A 19,860-nucleotide genomic window follows, 5' to 3' on the forward strand; every position below is an offset into this window, starting at 1 on the left:
CTCTGTGCGGGGCAGCGTCCATTTAAGTTCACTGCATAACCACAAAATGACTCCCTCTGGCTAAGCAGGCCCTTACATTCCCCCCTTTTCTTTGGAGATTAGTCAAATCCTTGAGTTTTCAGCTAGTTCTATGTTCTCCTGCACAGTCGGCTGATGAGTTAGACATTCACCGCTTTGTATAACCTTTTCCATTTTTCCTAATTCCGTTAGTCTAATTTCCCACTTATACTCTTTTTTTGCCTTATGAGGTGACTCAGAAGCTCTTGCACAAACAGGTAACAATAGGAGCAACAATGAACTCATAGTCTTTTGAGTCTTTGCTTTAGTCCATGGTCCGTGGGGTCTGTCGGCTGCAGCTTCCATCTCCGGGGAGCATCCTCGTCCTCGGCTCTTTTGACATGACCCGCGTGAACCCAGGCCCTGATGCCTTCTACTTTTACTGCTGTGGGGGTGGTCAGGATGACAGTAAACAGTCCCTTCCAGCGAGGCTCCAAGTTTCCCACTTGGTGGCGGCGTATCCAAACCAAGTCCCTGGGTTGGTAAGGATGTGACTCCACCTCCATCTCTGTCTCTGTCTCAGTGTGGGCAGTTCAGATCCCTGTATGGGCTCTTTAAGACAGACTGTAAGGCCTGTAGTGACTGGAGTACAGACTTAGTCATTTCTGCTAGGACAACCTCTTGTAGCCGAGGCAGAGCCGGGGCAGGGGGAGTTCTCCTGAACATTATTTCAAATGGGGTCACCTTGTTTAAGTAGGGTGTACATCGCACCCTGAGGAGGGCGAAAGGAAGGAGATCCACCCATCCACTGCCAGTCTCCAGAATTAGCTTTGTCAAGGTCTCTTTAAGAGTCCAGTTCATTCTCTCTACTTGCCCGGAACTCGGGGGCTGGTAGGCACAATGTAGTTTCCAATTAGTGCCCACAGCCTTGGCCAATGCCTGTGAGACAGCTCACAAATGCAGGGCCGTTATCTGACCTGATCACAAGAGGCAACCCAAACCTAGGAATTATTTCTTCTAATAGCTTTTTGGCTACCAGTCCTGCCATCTCATGCTTGGTGGAAAAAGCCTCTACCCAGCCTGAAAAGGTATCTACAAAAACTAATGTATATTTGTGCCCATATTTTCTGGGTTTCATCTCTGTAAAATCTATTTCCCAATAAATCCTGGTTCCTTACCTCTTTCTCTTTTCCCTTTTCCCATTCTAGTTCCTCCCGCATTAACTGCCTGGCATTGAGCAAATGTATCAACTACATCCTGAACCATACGCCCTAATTTAGAAACCTGGAACTGCTTGCCTATAAGCTCCTTGAGTTTGCGTGTCCCCAAATGAGTACCCTGATGTATCTGGTCTACTAACTTCTTACCTAGTCTTTGAGGAAGAATTAACTTTCCTGCTTTAGTCTTAGCCCAATCCCCTGCATAGTCTAATTTAGCCCATTTTTGTAAATACTTTAAATCTTCTTCTGAATAGTTCAGTTTTTCTGGTAGGGCTGGAGCTGGGAGTGTAACCAGCTCTTGCAGTTTCTCGGGCTGCTTGCTTTGCAGCTTGATCTGCTAATTGGTTTCCTTTTGAAATCAGCTTAGTCCCCTTTTGGTGTCCCAGGCAATGCATAACAGCCATCTCTTTTGGGTCCCAAAAAGCCTGGAGGAGAGCCAATATTTCTCCTCTTGTTTTTAACTCCTTTTCCTTCTGCTGTTAATAGGCCCCTTTCTTTATAAATAGCCCCATGTATATGGAGAGTAGTAAAGGTGTACCGGCTGTCCGTATAGATGTTGGCGATTTTACCTTTCAGTTCCTTGGTGAGTGCAATCAGCTCCTCTTTTTGCGCCAATGTTCCATGTGGCAGGGCTGCAGTCCAGAGTTCCTGCTCAGGGGAAACCACCATAGCCCCTGCATACCTCTTTCCATCGACTATGTAGCTATTCCCGTCTGTGAAGAGAGTCATCTCTGCATCTGGGAGGGGAATGTCTCTGAGGTCCGGCCTTACTCCTGTGACTTGGGTTAGGACCTCACAGTCGTGTGGGTGGTCAGCCAGCTCCTCTAGCAGCAGCGTGGCTGGATTTAGTACTGCCGGGGGCCAGAAGGTCACTCTTGGTTCGTTGAGGAGGAGGACCTGATATCCCGTCACTCGGGCGTTCATCATCCACCGGTCTGGTGGAGTCCGAAGATGGCCCTTGATAGCGTGGGTGGTGGTCAAGATGAGATTTTGACCCAAAGCCAATTCACTTGCATCCTTGACCAGGAGGGCCGTGGCAGCAATTATGCAGAGGAAGGGGGGAACCCAGCCACTACTGGATCTAGTTTCTTGTTAAGATAGGCTACTGGCCTTTTCCAGGGCCCCGGAGTCTGAGTCAAAACTCCTTTGGCGACCCCTGCTTTTTCATCCACATACAAGTGGAAGGGCTTCTGGGATGGCCAATTCTGGGGCACTCAGTAAGGCTGTTTGTAATTCCCGAAATGCTCCTTCTGCCTCAGCTGTCCACTCTATCATAGTGAGCCCCCTTTTGCCAGTTCGTAGAGAGGTCGGGCAATCTCTGCAAACAGCCATATCCACAGCCTACAGTAGTCCACCGTCCCAAGATACTCCCTAACTTGTTGGGATGTGGTGGGGTGGGGGGTATTGGGTGATCACCTGTTTCCTGGATTCAGACAATGAATGTACTCCCTCATGGAGATCAAAGCCTAGATAAGTGGCATGGCTCTGACAGAGCTGTGCTTTCTTTGCTGACACCTGATACCCTTTTTCCTGCAGTCTGTAAGAAAGCTCTTGTCCCCCACAAGCATGACTCACAGTCCTCAGCAGCTATCAGCAAGTCATCAACATACTATAATAGAGTGACTCCTAGATTGGAGGTTCTGTACTCACGCAAATCCTCATGTAGGGCCTTGTTGAAGATTGTGGGTGAATTCTTGAATCCTTGGGGAAGTCTTGTCCAGGTGAGCTGGCCTTGGAATCCTTCCTGTGGGTCCGACCACTCAAAAGCAAAAAGGGGCTGAGATTCCCATGCTAATGATATGCAGAAAAATCCATCCTTGAGATCTAAGATGGCATACACAGTTCTTTTGGGGCCCAGGATGGAGAGTAGGATATAAGGGTTAGACACCATTGGGTGGATATCTTCAACCCGTTTATTAACTTTCCGCAAGTCCTGAATGGGTTCGTCCTCCCCAGTCTCAGCCTTTTTGACGGGCAGCAAAGGTGTGTTCCATGAAGATTTGCAAGGAACTAGGATCCCATATCCTTGGAGGTGGTTAATGTGTTTTCTGATACCTTCCTTTGCTTCCCGAGGGAGGGAATACTGTGGGACATGAACAGCTGTGACCGTCGCTTTTAATTGTACCACCACTGGAGGCTGTCCCTTGGCCAAGCCAGAGGGCTTCCCTTCTGCCCAGACTTCAGGAAACTCGACCTGTAGGGTTTGGAGAAGTTGCCCACCCTTTGTCTCCTCTGGTTTTGAGACTGGCTTGTAAAGGAAGTATTCATCTACTGCTGGCATAAGCATCTGCACAGTGGGTTGTCCCAAGGTTACAGTCATGTCTCCTTCCGAGAACTGAATGCCAGCTCGTAACTTGTGGAGGAGATCTCTTCCCATCAAGTTATATGGGGCATTAGGGAAGACAAAAATTGGTGTTTAACTACTCCTGAGGCCAAATTTAAGTCCTTTCTGTTGTCCATTTATGTCTCTCTGTGCCATTTGCTCCTTGTACCCAGACTTCCTCTCCAGATAGTTTTCCCATAGGTTTAAGTAATGATGAAAATTGGGGTCCCGTGTCCACCAAAAAAATCAATTTATTTCCCCTCCACTTCAATTTTTACCCGAGGTTCGGGGAGAGGCTCCGAACCATGGCCCCTTCAGTCTCTGGTGGCCAGCATTGCTGTCTTCCTTTTGGGGATTCCCTGGCCCAATGTCCTTTTTCCTTACATTAAGCACACTGATCTGAATCTAAGTCTTCCAGCCTGCCTTCTCTGTGCTTAGGCTTTTCGTTCCACTAACCATCCCCTCCCTGCCTCATGTAATGCCGAAACCTTCCTCCTGTGCTTCCCTGTTGTTAAACACCTTTTCTGCTATTCCCACTAACTCAGTCAGATTCTTCCCTTCAAATCCTTCAGTTTCCTTCAGTTTCCTCCCTATATCTGGGGTTTACTGACTGGCAAAAGCAAGATCGTCTAAACAAGCTATCGTGCAACTTCCCTGAAGTTTACCTCAAGTTGTCTAGCTTAGGTAAACAAACATTTAAAGACAATCAAATCTAGAATTTAACATCCATAAAGGTATGTTATTAAAACATAATTCTTCTCTCTAAAATAACCTTCATTTCCAGAGCTAGCCAAATCAGGGCTAATTTATTTGAAAAACAAGTCCGTTTTTTAAAAAGTTGGCCTAATTTTTACATAAGCTCAGCAAGAGCAGTTAATGATCATATAGAGCTTTTAGAATCTGCTTTTCTGGAACTTCTTATAAGGAATCTCTAGGTTGAACTTATAGTAGCCTCTCCAGGCCAGCAGCCAAGCCACATATTTGCCATCATACATGCCCGCAATACCTTTCCATTTGGGCAAATTCCTCTTCCTGAGGTCCCCAAAGTATCCTGAGATTCCTGCACCTGCCAGGAAGTGACATTCTTTACTCACCTGGTGAGGCTGCTGGGAACTCTGTAAGCAAGGTATCAGGCCAACAGTTCCAAAGGGCTTTATAGTTCCAGGTTTTATAAAGTCAACCTTGGTTCTTTTAAGCTGTCTAGTCATATCTGAGTCTTTTCAAATGTGACATTCCAGTCAAAGCCTTGGTAAAATAACCAGTGTCCTGTTACAAGGAGAACAGATTCTTATTGAACTTGTGCAAATGACTGATTACCATGGAAGAAAGAATACTTGCTGAGACCTTTTGGTTTCAGAGGGTTCAGAGCGAGAGAAAGAGTTGAATACCTTGATTTGTTTACAAATGACTACTTTTACATCTCTGTAAATTACAGGTAACTTAAGAAAAAGTTTCCCTAATCTGGAAAAGCAAACATTAAAGAACCAGTAATGGTTAAATAAAACAAAACATCAAGAGATACAACATTACAATCTTTCAGTTCATCTAGTCCCGTGTTACTAATTCTGGCTTAGTCCAAGTGCAGCTTTTACTTCTGGAAATTCTTACCCATTTCTGTTCCAGGATTTTAACATATCAAAGATATGTATTTGTCCTGAAAGTCTCCCTATATGAATTCCCTTTAAGGCGGATGTCATTTTACAAGAGAATTCTTAGAAGGCAAATTTATGAATCAGTTAAGCACAAAACATGTTCACCTACAGATTTCAAAAGCATAAACCCAGTTCCAGCAACCAACACTCTAGCATTTTATCCCATTTGGTTAAGACCTAGATGTCCAACAAATTTAATTCCATTTGTCATTCAAGCAACCCTTCAGTTTCAGGTTACCAAAGACTTTGAGAGCTACTTTAACAATTACCCATTAAAATCCTGAGACAGACAATTAACCATCAGTTTAGTCATCTCTTTATTAACAGATTTCACATTCCACCTGGGCCCACTCCACTTCAGACACCATGCTTTCCTGCCAGGAAGGGGGAGGGGCTAGGCAGTCCACATCAGGCCAGAGAAAACAGGAACTTCCCTGAAACAAAGGGAGTTTTGGCATATGCTTAGGAATATTCCTTAAAGTCTCTGTCTCGAGTTAGACTAACCACAGTTGGCTCCAGTTATAGCCATTAAAGTCAGAGTCCCCTCACTCTCTGCTTGCCCCATTTTTTTTTTGCCCCATTTTTTTTTAAGATTTTTGTTTATTTATTTATTTGATAGACAGAGAAAGATCACAAGTAGGCAGAATGCAGGCAGAGAGAGGGGGAAGCAGGCTCCCTGCCGAGCAGAGAGCCCGATGCGGGGCTCGATCCTAGGACCCCGAGATCACACCCGAGCCGAAGGCAGAGGCCCAAACCACTGAGCCACCCAGGCACCCCTGCTTGCCCCATTTCATCAAACACAGCAAACAACACAACAGACAACAAAAAGACAAGGCCAAGACAACTGCAGGCCCAGCGGTCCTGCCACTGGTGGGGCTTTCTAGGGGGACTCGAACCCCCTGACAATTTACCAGTGGAGGGAAGGGGTGTCCCTGCATCCACTCCAGCCCTGGGGAGCATGGCTGTGTTCATCTTCTCCCTGGTGGGCCATACCCTGGAGCTCCACAACCATACAGACAGACAGGATCCCATGATCTTTCCTCTGGAAGCTTTTCCCAGAAACTCTGATGCTGGCTCAGTTCTCATCATTTGATCATGGACTAGCCCCCAGCGTTAGGGTCTGTAATCAAAGGAGTGAGACTGATACAAAGTGAAGGTCATCAAAGCTTTATTTCGCGCCACGCATTGAGAATCATTCCGACCGGTCGGCTGTCTCTTACAAAGAGGCGACCCCTCCCAGCCTCACAGACTAACTTTTATAGAGATAGTTGAGTCTGGCTATACACAGGTGGCCAGTGAGATTGCAATACACAGAGAAAACTGCACAGTCATGCTAGGTTACACACGGGTGGCCAAATGAATTTCAATTTACCCTAGTAGATACATGCACACCCCACTGATTGGATGTCTTCACCCGGCCCGACCTGCCCGTGTATCTAGGTTTTGCAAGTAAGTTCCTCTGGGCGGGGCAGGGTCAATCTAAGTTCACTGCATAACCACAAAATGACTCCCTCTGGCTAAGCAGGCCCTTACATTCACAACGGAAGGAATGTAATGAATCTAGTAAGTTTGCCAAAATGTTGAAAGGTACATCAATTATTTTTTGACCTAAGTGTCGGGTTTGAGTCAGCGGTAAGAAAGTGGAAGTGAGGAGCCAGGCAAGTAGGCTTGAGGCAAGCTTTAATGGCAGTGCCCTGAGGCAAGGTTCCCAGGCTCACAAGGGAGAAAGGCCGGGGAAGTCGTGCCCAGGGTAGATACAAGCAGGTTTTTATAGGGTGAGGGTGGGGTTAGGTATGGTTCAGTTTCTGTTTTCCCGCAGATGATGTGTCCTTGGGCGGTCCTTCTATGTGGTAACCGCTTGTGGCAGAAAGTCTGGGGGGAAGTCCCAGGGTGAAGGCGGCAAGATGGAGGATGGATGCCATTTTGTTGTCTCTCCTGGGTCCCCTGACCCCACCGGCCCAACACTAAGAAGTAGATTTTCCTTACTTGGTGTTCTCATGGGTCACACAACTTCAAAAAAACAAAAAGTGGTTATAAACTCAGTAATTTTTGTTTTTCTTAATCCTAATTCAGCAGCAGGTGCTATATTGCATACCGGTAGCCTTAAGAAGAAAGATCCCTTAGAGAAGCCGTGAGTTTGGGGAAAGGGGATGGAGTTGAGGAACCAGCAGTGAGGAAGCTGGTTACTCTATCACAGAATATAAGTGTGGTTTTAACAAGCAAAGAGGTAAGTTAGAGCAGTATGTCTTGGTGCGGGAGTGTTAGGGATTTGCACAGGATAAGGAAAGAGGAGATCAAGCCTAACCAAGGAGACTGGGAAACCAGGCTATACGGAGGCAATATGGCTAAGCTGGATTTTAGAACAGGAACCCTCCAGAGGGCGAAATGACCATTCTAGGTAAGAGGAAACTGCATGAATGAAAGTACAGGAGGATCACAGTCATGGCACCTTTGTGAAGATGCCAGGATGGAACTAATGAGCAGGACAGTGACCTGCTAAGGTTTGAGTTGAAGCAGATGCCAGATAAGTCATGGCTTGTTTGCCATGTGAAGAAGTCAGTCATGTCTTAAATTAGTGGAAATTGTTCTGGCAACAAAGTGTAGAAGATGGATTTAGAGGGTTGAAGAAATTGCACAGCTGAATACCTAGAAATCTGGACTACTGTAATTCAAGGGATATATGAATGAGAGACCAGACTCTCGCAGGACAGATGGACAAAGAACAGGAGACCCACAAAGCATTAAACAAGTAAGACATGGTGTTCACCAGCACATAGATGTTGGTGAGTGCAAAGAGGCTAAGCTGACACAGGTAGGGGTGCCAAATATGCTGTCTATATAGGACATGTCTTGTATATTTTTTTTAAGACTTTATATATTTGTCAGAGAAAGCACAGGCAGACAGAGTGGCAGGGAGAGTCAGAGGGAGAACTAGGCTCCCTGCCAAGCAAGGAGCCTGATGTGGGACTCGATCCCAGGATGCTGGGATCATGGCCTGAGCCGAAGGCAGCCACCTAACTTACTGAGCTACCCAGGTGTCCCAGGACATGTCTTGTATTTAACGATTTTGTCCTGCATCCTTTGGTAGGTTGCCCTTAATGTAATCAGTTGTGGGGGATTTTTTTCTCCCCATAATGAAAATTCAGCAGTTAGAGTTCTTTTTCTGCTTTAGTTATTGGCACATAAGTTACTTCAGTGGCAATGCTGAAACTCATACCTCCACAAAGGAAGATCTGAATGATACTTGAAGTCTTCTGTGGGTTTGGCTAAGGCAAGACCATGCAGGGGAGTGGTGGGGAGGTGTCTGAAAATGGCAATTCTTGTTTTCTATCTTAAAAGAAAGCTAGGACACATTTTTTTTAATTTTTAAAATTTATTTATTTATTTATTTATTTATTTTTGCCAATGCCTCAAGTTGTAAACAATCACTGTTAATTAGCGATAACTTTAGGTCAGCACATGTGCTCTGAAAATCAGGAACGCAGCCATGTTTCTGAAAGTGAGCAAGTTAATGACAGACCCCAGTGTCTGAATGTCAACCAATTAGAGACCATCTCTTGCCTCTACATAGTTGATGAGCAAATGCCACACTCCAGTGGCCAGAGAAAGCATGCCAGTCAGTAACAACCTTATTCCAGGGTTCACACGAATACAATTGAAAGTCTGTCCATCTATAAACCCCGGACTTTCAAAAATCTATCAATCCCTAGATGAAGCTTTCCAAACGTTGTAGGAGATTGGCTCTGGCTTTCTTCAGGGAGGTTCTTCTTGCAAATACAGCTTTCCCTAGCAGGCATACATGTTTTCCTTTTTGGCATTACATGTCAAGTTCAATCCATTGTTAGTCTGCCACCGGTTCAACAGCTCAATCCCTCTTTGCTGTTACCACCTGAGTCACATGAGTGACAAATGCACTAATGAGGCAGTAAGGTTTTACAGGTGAGATACACACACACCAGGAGAGATAGGCACAAGGCGAGGTTTATTAAAGGCACCCTTGGGCAAGGAGAGTTGGGGAAGTCGTGAGTGGGAAGGGTTGAGTGAGTCTTTTATTTGGGTTAAGACAGGGCATAGGTTCACAGTCATATAAGGTAAGGTATTTGTTGATTGGAGGGTAGGGGGAGTCCTAATGTTCCTGTCTCCTGTGTAGGTATCGGTTTACTTACGGTAACGTGTCCTGGGCATATGTCCTTCCTGCGGGAGAGTCATGGGTAAAGGAAGAGGGCAGCCTGGAAGATGACAGCCGGCAGCCATTTTTATTGTTCCTCCTGCATTCCCGGAGCCGCCAACCCAACAGAGGCCATGAGATGATCATATTCATTATTTTCCTATTTTTCATTATTTTCCTATTTTTGTAGAGATTGGTCTTGTCTGTGTTTTGTGTATTTGAAACCCAAATGCAAGTGTAAATTTCATTAATTCTCAGAATATTAGGTGTCTATTAAATCAGGAAGTGTCCTTTTGAAATTTTAACAGGGTTAAGCATCTGACTCTTTTTTTAATAAATTATTTATTTATTTGACAGAGAGAGATCACAAGTAGACAGAGAGGCAGGCAGAGAGAGAGAGAGAGGGAAGCAGGCTCCCTGCTGAGCAGAGAGCTTGATGTGGGACTCGATCCCAGGACCCTGAGATCATGACATGAGCCGAAGGCAGCGGCTTAACCCACTGAGCCACCCAGGCGCCCAAGCATCTGACTCTTGATTTCAGCCTCGGTCATGATCTCAAGGTTGTGAGATGAGCCCCACATCAGGCTTGCTGGGCCTACTTAAGATTCCCTCTCTCCCTCTGCCCTTCCCCTCCCCCCAACTCCACATGCTCTCTCTCACTCTTTTTTTTTTTAAAGATTTTATTTATTTATTTGACAGAGATCACAAGTAGGTAGAGAGGCAGGCAGAGAGAGAAGGGGAAGCAGGCTCCCCGCTGAGCAGAGAGCCCGATGTGGGGCTCGATCCCAGGACCCTGAGATCACAACCTGAGCCGAAGGCAGTGGCCCAACTCACTGAGCCACCCAGGCGCCCCATCTCTCTCACTCTTTTAAAGAAAAAAAATTTTAAATGAAATTTTCACAGTTGAAACTATCAAAATTAGTAGAAAGCCATAAACCAGCATATACTGAAAGCTAAACATAAGAGATTTATGATCACCTCACCTGTAAAGGGATAAAATAACAAATTTTCTGATTAAAAGAAATTCAGATGAAAATAATCAAAGGTTGTAATATTTATCCACACCGTATCATCAATCTTTTTAGCACCAATGACTGATAGCACATACCAGTTTTTTTCTAATCCTAAAATTGCAAATGAATTTTCAAGTTTCAGCATAAACTACTACAGTAATGAAAATGTAATTGCTCTATTTACTATCTCAGAGTTTATTAAAGATCTAAAGTGCTTCATCTTGTTACAACATAGCCCAAGATACAGGTAATCACAATTGCAGGGGGAAAGTCCCTTTTCTTGTGCAATGTGTTTCTTGTGAAAAAGCCTTGCTTAGAAAGTATTGCAAGTAGGGTGCCTGGGTGGCTCAGTGGGTTAAAGCCTCTGCGTTCAGCTCAGGTCATGATCCCAGGGTCCTGGAATCCAGCCACACCTCAGGCTCTCTCAGGAGCCTGCTTCCTCCTCTCTGTCTCTGCCTGCCTCTCTGCCTACTTGTGATCTCTGTCAGATAAATAAATAAAAACTTTTTTTTTAATTTAAAAAAATAATTAAAAAAGAAAGGATTGCAAGTAAAATCCCTTCCAAGCGAGACTTCAAAAATAGAAAATGTTTGCAGAAACTCTACGTTTAGAATTGGAAAACTCAGTAAGTTAAGGAAAAGTGAACTGCTTTTGGTAGAGATAGAGATAATACAAATTCAAATTTTAGTGGTTGTGCAGAAAGTACAGACAATTTCTTCAAAATTGAAACTAAGTATCATAGGTTCTGTGGAAACAATGGTGGTTCTGCCAATATTCTGCATTTCTACATAGTGCCGCAGGCTACCTCTCATAGCCTTGCTACTGACACTGAAGCAATTTTCAGGAAAAGGTTGCAACCCTTGAGCAGTTACAGGATTTTTGTGATTTTAATTTAAAAAAAATTTTTTTTAATTTTTGTGACTTTGTTTGCTATTCAACTCTCTTCAGTTACCTAGCATTCAAAAACTTATTTGAACTTCCGGTTTCAGTTATGACCTGTAAACAGCTTAAAATCGTTGCTTCTAACAAGAAGCTGCACAAGCTGAAAATCACTGACTTCCCTTCCCAAGAACTGAGGTTACCAGGCATAATGCAACACTGATCTCAAAAAACAGACATATCCTGAGAGGTACAGCTGAGGTCCGCTTACCGGGAGCAGAAACTGCTGGAGCCATAAACATGTTGGAACATTCAAATGATAGTTAAGGCGAATTATTGGAGGTTCGAGTATGGGCTAGCCTGAGAGTGAGAGTTCCCCCACATCTCCAATGCCATTAGCTCCAGAAACCCATGTAGATTTACATGGTGGTAACCCAAGAAATATCTCCTTAGGGCTCTGGCAGGGGAAGGGTCATCGTTGCGAAATATACCTAGAAAAAAAAACCCTACTCCCCTGGGGAAAAAGTGGACTAGACTTTTATGCTGGCTGGGGCAAGAACATTCCTCCCTCTAACCTTTCTGTCTCACCAAGGAGGAGAAAACAGCCAACAGGGATCAGGGCTTCAAGGAAATGGATTGGGAATGCCACAACCAGGTAGGGGGAGTCAGGGCATGGAGGCAAAAAGTTATACCACTGGGGAAACACTTAGGTCACTCCTGGCCCTACTGACAGGATCGCTAAAACTGAGACTTAATTGGAAGGTTATTATTTTATTTATTTTTTTCTTTTGTATATAATTTATAATAAATCTATTTAAATTAAAATGTTATATATTTATTTATATATAAACATATAAATATCCCTTGCTGGCTCTCTGTCAAATAAATCTTAAAATAAAAATTCAGTCTCTTAGTGAGAGGAGACATGTGTTAACGATATATCAAATAACAGGGTTAATACCCAAAGTATATAAAGAACTTCCACAGTGCAACACCAAAAAAAAAAAGAAAAAAAAATCTGATTTTTAAATGAGCAGAGGAGGGGCGCCTGGGTGGCTCAGTGGGTTAAAGCCTCTGCCTTCGGCTCAGGTCATGGTCCCAGGGTCCTGGGATGGAGCCCCGCATCGGGCTCTCTGCTCAGCGGGGAGCCTGCTTCCTCCTCTCTCTCTGCCTGCCTCTCTGCCTACTTGTGATCTCTGTCAAATAAATAAATAAAATCTTTAAAAAAATAAAAAATAAATGAGCAGAGGATATGAATAGACTTTCTCCTCGGAAGACACCCAGATGGCCAACTGACACATGAAAAGGTGCTCAGCATCACTCAACATTAGGGAACTATAAATCAAAACTACAATGAGCTACTGATTCAACAAAGACAAGAAATCTAGTATCAACAAAGACAAGAAATAACACATGTGGGCAGGGATGTGGAAAAAAAGAAACCCTTAGGCATAGTTAATGGGAATGCAAATTGTTGCAAACATTGTGGAAAGACAGTGTGGAGTTTCCTCAAAAAAAAATAATAGAAATACCATGCAATCCACTAATTCTCAATCTCTCTCTCTCCCTTTAAAAAAAAAAAAAAGATTTTATGTTATAGAGAGCACAAGTAGGGGGCAGAGACAGAGGCAGAAGCAGACTCCCTGCTGAGCAAGGAGCCTGACAAGGGGCTCCATCCTGGGACCCTGGGATCATGACCTGAGCCAAAGGCAGATGCTTAACCAACTGAGCCACCCAGCTGCCCCTAATCCAGTAATTCTACTACTATTTACCAAAAGAAAATGAAAATACTAATTCAAAAAGATAAGTGCACCCCCGTGTTTTCTGCAGCATGACTCATAAGTGCTAAATTGAATCCGATGAAACAAGAAAGACCAAGGAAGAATCGAATTTTGAAGACAGGGGAACTTCTGAAGGAAAAGGGGAGACCAAAAAAAGGCATTGAAAAGACATCACTAAAGTACTAAAAGTGAATTATTGTCCTAGGATTCTAAACTCTTTGGAATATATTTTAAAATAAAATAGTAAGGAAACGTATATATGACAGGTGAATACAAAGAAAATAGAATGAGATTATCTATTTGGTTAATCCAAAAGAAAACACTTAAAAACAAAAGTCACATAAGGGAGGAGTACAAGAAAAAAGGACTAGTACAAAGCCAGATATAAGCCCTGCAAGTCCCCCAAATGGTGATTTAGTTCTACTGCTCTAGGGGGGGGAGTGTAATAGCACCTTGACTTGTCCTAAGGGTTAACTTGCTTCAACTTAGCACCCTCCGTACTTGCTGACCTTAGTCCCTTGATCCACAACAGACAGACCATCAGCCTTGAGGAATAAAGGACCAGAACTTTCCCAGGCCCCAGAAGCCAGCCAGCAAGCTCATTTGAAGCCCTTTCAGCTCTTTGATTAGCCTAGCAATTTCTTTAGCAAAATGTTTTTCTTTTTTGAGGTCACCCAGATGATTTTACTAACCTCCCTTTGTGCATATGTGGGCCTTGCCCTCCTGTGCAGAAGGAACAGAGGACTCCTACCTATCTGGAAACAAGAACCAGAATGAGCCAAATTCTCTACTGGGGAAGGTAAGGGAAAGGTGTGATCACACGTCTAGGGATCCAGGCAGGCTGGGTCTCAGGACCCAGAGGTGGTCCCACAAAACCAGCCCACAGGGGCCTTGGCTTCTCACAGGACAGAAATCAAACTCCAGGGGTGCCTGGGTGGCTCAGTCAGTTAATCGTCTGCCTTCAGCTTGGTCAGGATCCCAGAGTCCTGGAATGAAGCCCCATATGAGGCTCCCTGCTCGGTGGGGAGCCAGCTTCTCCCTCTCCCACTCCCCCTGCTTGTGTTCCCTCTCTCACTGTGTCTCTCTCTGTCAAAACAAAACAAAACAAAATAAGATAAAATAAAATAATAAAATAAAAGAAATCAAACTCCAGCTAAGAGGAAGTGAGAGCGGGTTTATTGAAGGTATATAGAGAGTGCAGGGACAGACAGAGGACCTGAGACACTCAGAAAGGAAAGGAGAGAGTGTCTCCTCTTTGCTTAGGGTCTGGGGTTTCTACTGAGGATGGTAGTCTCTCTGTCATCTAGTAACCGGTCAGAACAAGGACAGGGTCTAGAGGTCCATCACAAGTCGCTTCTTAGCATTAAAATGCTAAGCATTTTTTTAGCATTAAAATGAGGGGGAAAGTTGGAGAAAGTTCCCATTTGGCAGCTATTGGTGTCTGGGACTCATTTGAATCTAGGATTGCTGCTTGGCTAGCAGCTTTGCTGTGCAAGAAAAGTGATCCCAGCCAGCTGGGAGTGTCCCGGGTGCACAGGGAGGGGCTTGTTCCCAAGGACCCTCACTGGCTCGCTGGGACCTGACAAAGGACAGAACAGAGTGGCGCCCAGGACTTGGCTTTAACATGGGAGGGTGGGGCGCAGGAGCGTGGAGCCTCCCATAGAGCAGCAGGAAGAGGTGAACCACCAGGAAAGGAGGAGGGATGGGCTGCTCCCGGCTGCCTTCCAGAGGTCCCTGATCCAGCAGACTCTACTGCAGGGGGTGGGGGGCTCCCATCCTGGGCACTGGCTGGTCACTGTAGGAGGAGGGGAAGGTTTCTGTGGGTCAAGTCTTAGGCTCCCTCTAGCACAAGGATACCCACTTCCTGTGGGAGGAAAAGGTTAAAAACAAGATCTCCTGCCACCCCAAACAATTCCTCCGCAAAGGTAGAAAGAAAACAGGTTTAAAAAAAAAAAAAAATTGGGGGGTGGGGGGAAAAAAAAATTGAATAAGCATTAAACCAGACTGTGGCAGCCACAACACGATCCCCTAGCAAGATTACAGAGATGGACTCCTAACCCAGGGCGTCACATACACAAGACAAACCACAACCAGCGGAAGACCTAACAGCGCCATTTTCCACATAGAGCTCACCTTAAATTCACTGGGCAAGTAGGTTTGCTACTGGTTTCCTAGTTCCTGTTACCCAAAGGAAATATTTATTTATTTATTTTCTGGAAACATTTCTTTCGTTTTAACATTTCTTTTTTTTATTTCCTTCCTTCCTTCTAAGATATTATTTATTTGACAGAGAAAGACACAGCAAGAGAGGGAACACAAGCAGGGAGAGTGGGAGAGGGAGAGGCAGGCGCCCCAAAGAAACACTTCTAATACTTTATTACCAAAGGTAGGTTTGTCACTCAGAGCCTCGCACCTGCCAAGTGTGCTCCTGGGAGTGCCACCTTCCTCCACGATTGCCTTTCATAGAACTGGCTCTTAGGTCCATAGAGCAATCATTCCTGATCTTTGGAAAGTTAGCAATGGGGTTATCCAGCTTTTTACGACCCTCCAAGGCCACAGGGCAGCTCCGGGTGGCGGATGGGGGCAGGCTTACGGCTCTATGCACCTGGAGCTCTGTCTTTGCCCAGAGTCCCAGTGACGGGAAGGTGAACAAGGCCCCTTCTGAGGAAAATCCCCACGACCCTGCCTCAGCGCTGTCTGCTAACTGACCAGTACTGGACCTCATCCTCCTGCTAAAATTGAGCCAAAGTTTTTTCATAGTCAGACTTGGGGAAATATTTTCTTTGCAGTCTATGTGTACAAGAGGTCACTCAGTCACATCTTTCTCCACGTTTCTTAGAAGTTGATGAATTTTTTCTTCTATTGTAGATCCCAACTTAGTCCAGTCTTTCTCTTAAAAAACTTATTATGGGGCACCTGGGTGGCTCAGTGGGTTAAACCGCTGCCTTTGGCTCAAGTTATGATCTCGGGGTCCTGGGATCGAGCCCTGCATCAGGCTCTCTGCTCAGCAGGGAGTGTGCTCCCCCCCCCTTTCTCTGCCTGCCTCTCTGCCCACTTGTGATCTCTCTCTCTATCAAATAAATAAATAAAATCTTTAAAAAAAAAAAAGGAAAAACTTATTATGCACAATTCACACTCCTTTTACTAATAAGATTATTCAAAATACGGAGGAGTGCTATCCTTTGATGAATATTGCCTTTTGTGGGGAATGGAAGCTTTAGAAGAACGGAGGTGGGTGGCTCAGTCAGTTAAGCGTTTTCTTTTCAACACTTCTTTTTAACATCTTCAGCTCAGGTCATGATCCCAGGGTCCTGGGACTGAGTCCCACATCTGGCTCCTTGCTCAGTGGAGAGCCTGCTTCTCGCTCTGCCTAGTTGTGTTCTCTCTCTGACAAATAAATACAAATCTTAAAAGAAAAAAAAAAAAAAGGAGAACCGAGGTGGCTTACTGGTCCCTAGAGGACACCCCTGAAAGGCCTCATTTTCTGGGTCAAAGCCCAGGCAGAGAGACAAGAGGGGGTGGGCAATCCACCCCACAGATTAGTCCAACACAGGCGCAGGCACAGCCACCCCATCTTGTACTCCCTCCTCCCTCCTCCACGATCTTAGGTAAGCAGAGGCATTGATGCCTGAACCCGATCATGCCTGGGCTCTACGTCCTCACCTTCCGGACACAGAAAAGCAGCAGCAGCCCCAGGCCCCCCAGGGGCTGTGTTCCCCTCTTTTGTCTAACAAAGGGGTCTTGTAATGTGGCTGTAGGCAGGACACACCCCAACCCAGCCACTCGGAGGCCTCCAGAGACAGCTTGCTGCCCTCAGATTTCCGGAAGCATCCGAGAAGACAGGACTGAACATGAAGCTGCTCTGACCCAGGTTCTGACGTGGAAGATGCCGACATCAGGGCCTCCTGGTCCCAGCTTTCCCCAGAGACCTGCAGGAGGAGTCAGAGGCCACCAGGGGGCAGCAGAGACACCCCTCCGTCCCCACCCCCACCCCCCCACCCCCCCAGGGTTTGGAAGGTCTAATAGTGGGGGAGGCAAGGCTGCCTCTGGTGGGAGGGGCAGGGGGAGTCGCCAATAGCACCGGGTTGGTAACTGTGTGTCTGAGCCCCTCTCCCCAGACCCCATGTCACTACACTCAGCCTCTCCTCACACATTTGGGTTAAAATGGCCTCAAACATTGCCTGTGTTCTTTTTTTTTTTTTAAAGATTTTATTTATTTATTTGACAGACAGAAATCACAAGTAGGCAGAGAGGCAGGCAGAGAGAGAGAGAGGAGGAAGCCGGTTCTCCGCTGAGCGGAGAGCCCAATGTGGGGCTCGATCCCAGGACTCTGGGATCATGACCTGAGCCGAAAGCAGAGGCTTTAACCCACTGAGCCACCCAGGCGCGCCGATCACTGTGTTCTCTCTCTGCTCCAATCTCTATCCCTCTGACAGGTCACTCCTAAAATTTTTTTTATGCCATCCAAGAATCTGAGGTAATGATCTACTTCTGGAAACACTTTTAGTTACTTCCATGGCACTTCGGCAACTCTCCTGGGGCTCACCCAGGCACTCACAATTCTGATGCCTGAAGACCTTCCTTCAAGAAAACTTAGCATATTAACTCCAAGTATTTCTGCCTGTAAGATACTAACACCAGAGTCCCTATTTCTAATGCTCAGCTGAAAAACTTCAATTTACTCACGAAGTATTTTTAATTGCATTATATTTCACTGACAACGTTGCTGTACTCTGAAGGATAAAAACAATTTCCCCTATGTTGATGATTTTTCTGTAATCTGAAACTGAACACAGCCTTTCCTCACATGGCCCCTAAGAGACCACCCTACAGACATCTGAAGGACAGATTATCAAATCCACACACCCCTCTAGAGTCCATCTTTAGGTTCCAGGTCAGGCTCAGGTACTCTGCCCCAAGTGGTGGGATTTTCATAAAGCCCTGAAGTTACACAAGGAATTTAAAAAACAAACAAACAAACAAACCTGGGGGCGCCTGGGTGGCTCATTTGGTTAAGTGTCTGCATTCTGCTCAGGTCATGATCCCAGGGTCCTGGGATTGAGCCCCACATCAGGCTCCCTGCTTCTCCCTCTCTCTCTGACCCTCCCCATTCTTGCAATTGTGTGCACTCTAATAAGATCTTTAAAAGGTGGGGGGGGGGGCACTTGGGTGGCTCAGTGGGTTAAGCCTCTGCCTTCCGCTCAGGTCATGATGTCAGGGTCCTGGGATCGAGCCCCACATCGGGCTTTCTGCTTGGCGGAGAGTCTGCTTCCCCCTCTCTCTCTGCCTTTCTCTCTGCTGTCTTGTGTTCTCTCTCTCTGTGTCAAATCAATAAATAAAATCTTTTAGAAAATAGAACCAACTCTAAATTATATTGAAATACATTTCCTTTTTTACAAGACTCCTATTGACCTTTAAGGAGAAAAGTCAAGGGCCAGGGTGGGAAGCTTTGCCCCTGTGTTTATGGGGAGGCCCCACAGAGAATCCGGGGCTCTTAGTAGAAGATCCACAGTTTTCAGGGTTTTCTCTATTTTTCAGCTCCTGGCTATTAAGGGAGTAACTTTAAGCCCAGCCTGGCCCATGATGTCCAGAGAATTCTCTCACCCAGGCCAGCTCATAGGTTCCTTGCACCTATCAGAAAGAGGTCCTGGCCTTTCCAGCATGCCCCCTGCTCTTCTCTCCCGTTTGCTCCTCAGTAAGTGGGAGGCCTAGCTGTGGCCCTGAGGGACACTGTCCTGGCCTCAAAGTGGACATGGCCTCTTCATGAAGGCAGATTTCCCAGGGAGACTTGACACCATCCTGAAGTCTTTTATCCCCTCTCTCTGCTCCCTCCCCCCTCACTCTCTCTCTTTCTCACTGACTCTCTCCACAAACTGGGCCTCACACTAAGCATTCGCCCCCATGATGAACTCAACTCCAGCCTTTTGAGAAAGCCTACTTCAGCTTCTTAGGACATCATTAGGTAGAAATTGCCATAGATTCTCCACCCACATTTTTCTTATTTGCCCAAATTCCCTTATTTCAGGATGCCTGATCCCTCTTAATTTTCCTTCTGTCACTCAGAAGACTCCATTTTATCTTTGGAAATAAAATCCTTCCCTGTCACCATCTTGCCACATCAGAAATGACCCCTGGCTCATGATAACCCGCATTTCTGACCTTGAAGACAGTCCTTCACACAGCAACCCCCACTATCTCCTCACGCTTGCTTCACCTTCAACGGCTTTTCTTCCTCATGTTCTAGCCCACCAAGAAAGTGTCCTTCATGTTTCAAAAATTTACCCTAAAAATGTCATAGTTGGGTGTTTTGTTTTGTTTTGTTACAGTGAAATCTTGAAAAAATTTCCTCTGTGTTAGAAGATTTTTTTTCAAGTCTTAGAACTCAATACCTGTATTTCCTCATCTGTAGGAAGACAAGAAGCCCTAAAAATGGCCACATAATGTCCTCAAAATCCACGTGCGCCTCTGGAATAAATCTGAAATCTCAGAAAAATCTTTCCTAGATCGGGTCTGAGTCCTCTACCCTAAAGAGCCTCTGAGAGTGTTCTTTTTCCTCAGAGAAAAAGCAAAGCCCACCCCCCCCCATCCAACTTATTTTTATTTTTAAGAATTTATTTATTTGACAGAGAGTGAGAGAAGGAGAGAGAGCGCAAGTGGGGGGAGCAGCAGAGGGAGGGGAGAAGCAGGCTCCCCGCTGAGCAGGGAGCCGGATGCGAGACTTGATCCCAGGATCCTGAGACCACGACCTGAGCCGAAGGCAGAGGCCCAACCCACTGAGCCACCCAGGTGCCCCCATCCAACCTATTTTAAGAAGAGTTTCTCTGCAC

At 45.5% G+C, this 19,860-nt stretch overlaps 1 long non-coding RNA gene across 1 annotated transcript; it reads right to left on the reverse strand.

The window, feature by feature from the left end:
* Positions 1-1,063: 1,063 nt before the first annotated feature.
* Positions 1,064-16,625, reverse strand: LOC116585934. Its single transcript, XR_004283813.1, has 3 exons — positions 16,615-16,625; positions 4,060-4,064; positions 1,064-1,369 (listed from the first exon to the last, which is right to left on the reverse strand). It is a non-coding gene; the product is annotated as an uncharacterized LOC116585934 (long non-coding RNA).
* Between the last annotated feature and the right edge of the window lie 3,235 nt (positions 16,626-19,860).

The sequence above is a fragment of the Mustela erminea genome, chromosome 3, assembly GCF_009829155.1.
Source record: "Mustela erminea isolate mMusErm1 chromosome 3, mMusErm1.Pri, whole genome shotgun sequence".
NCBI classification, from domain to species: Eukaryota; Metazoa; Chordata; class Mammalia; order Carnivora; family Mustelidae; genus Mustela; species Mustela erminea.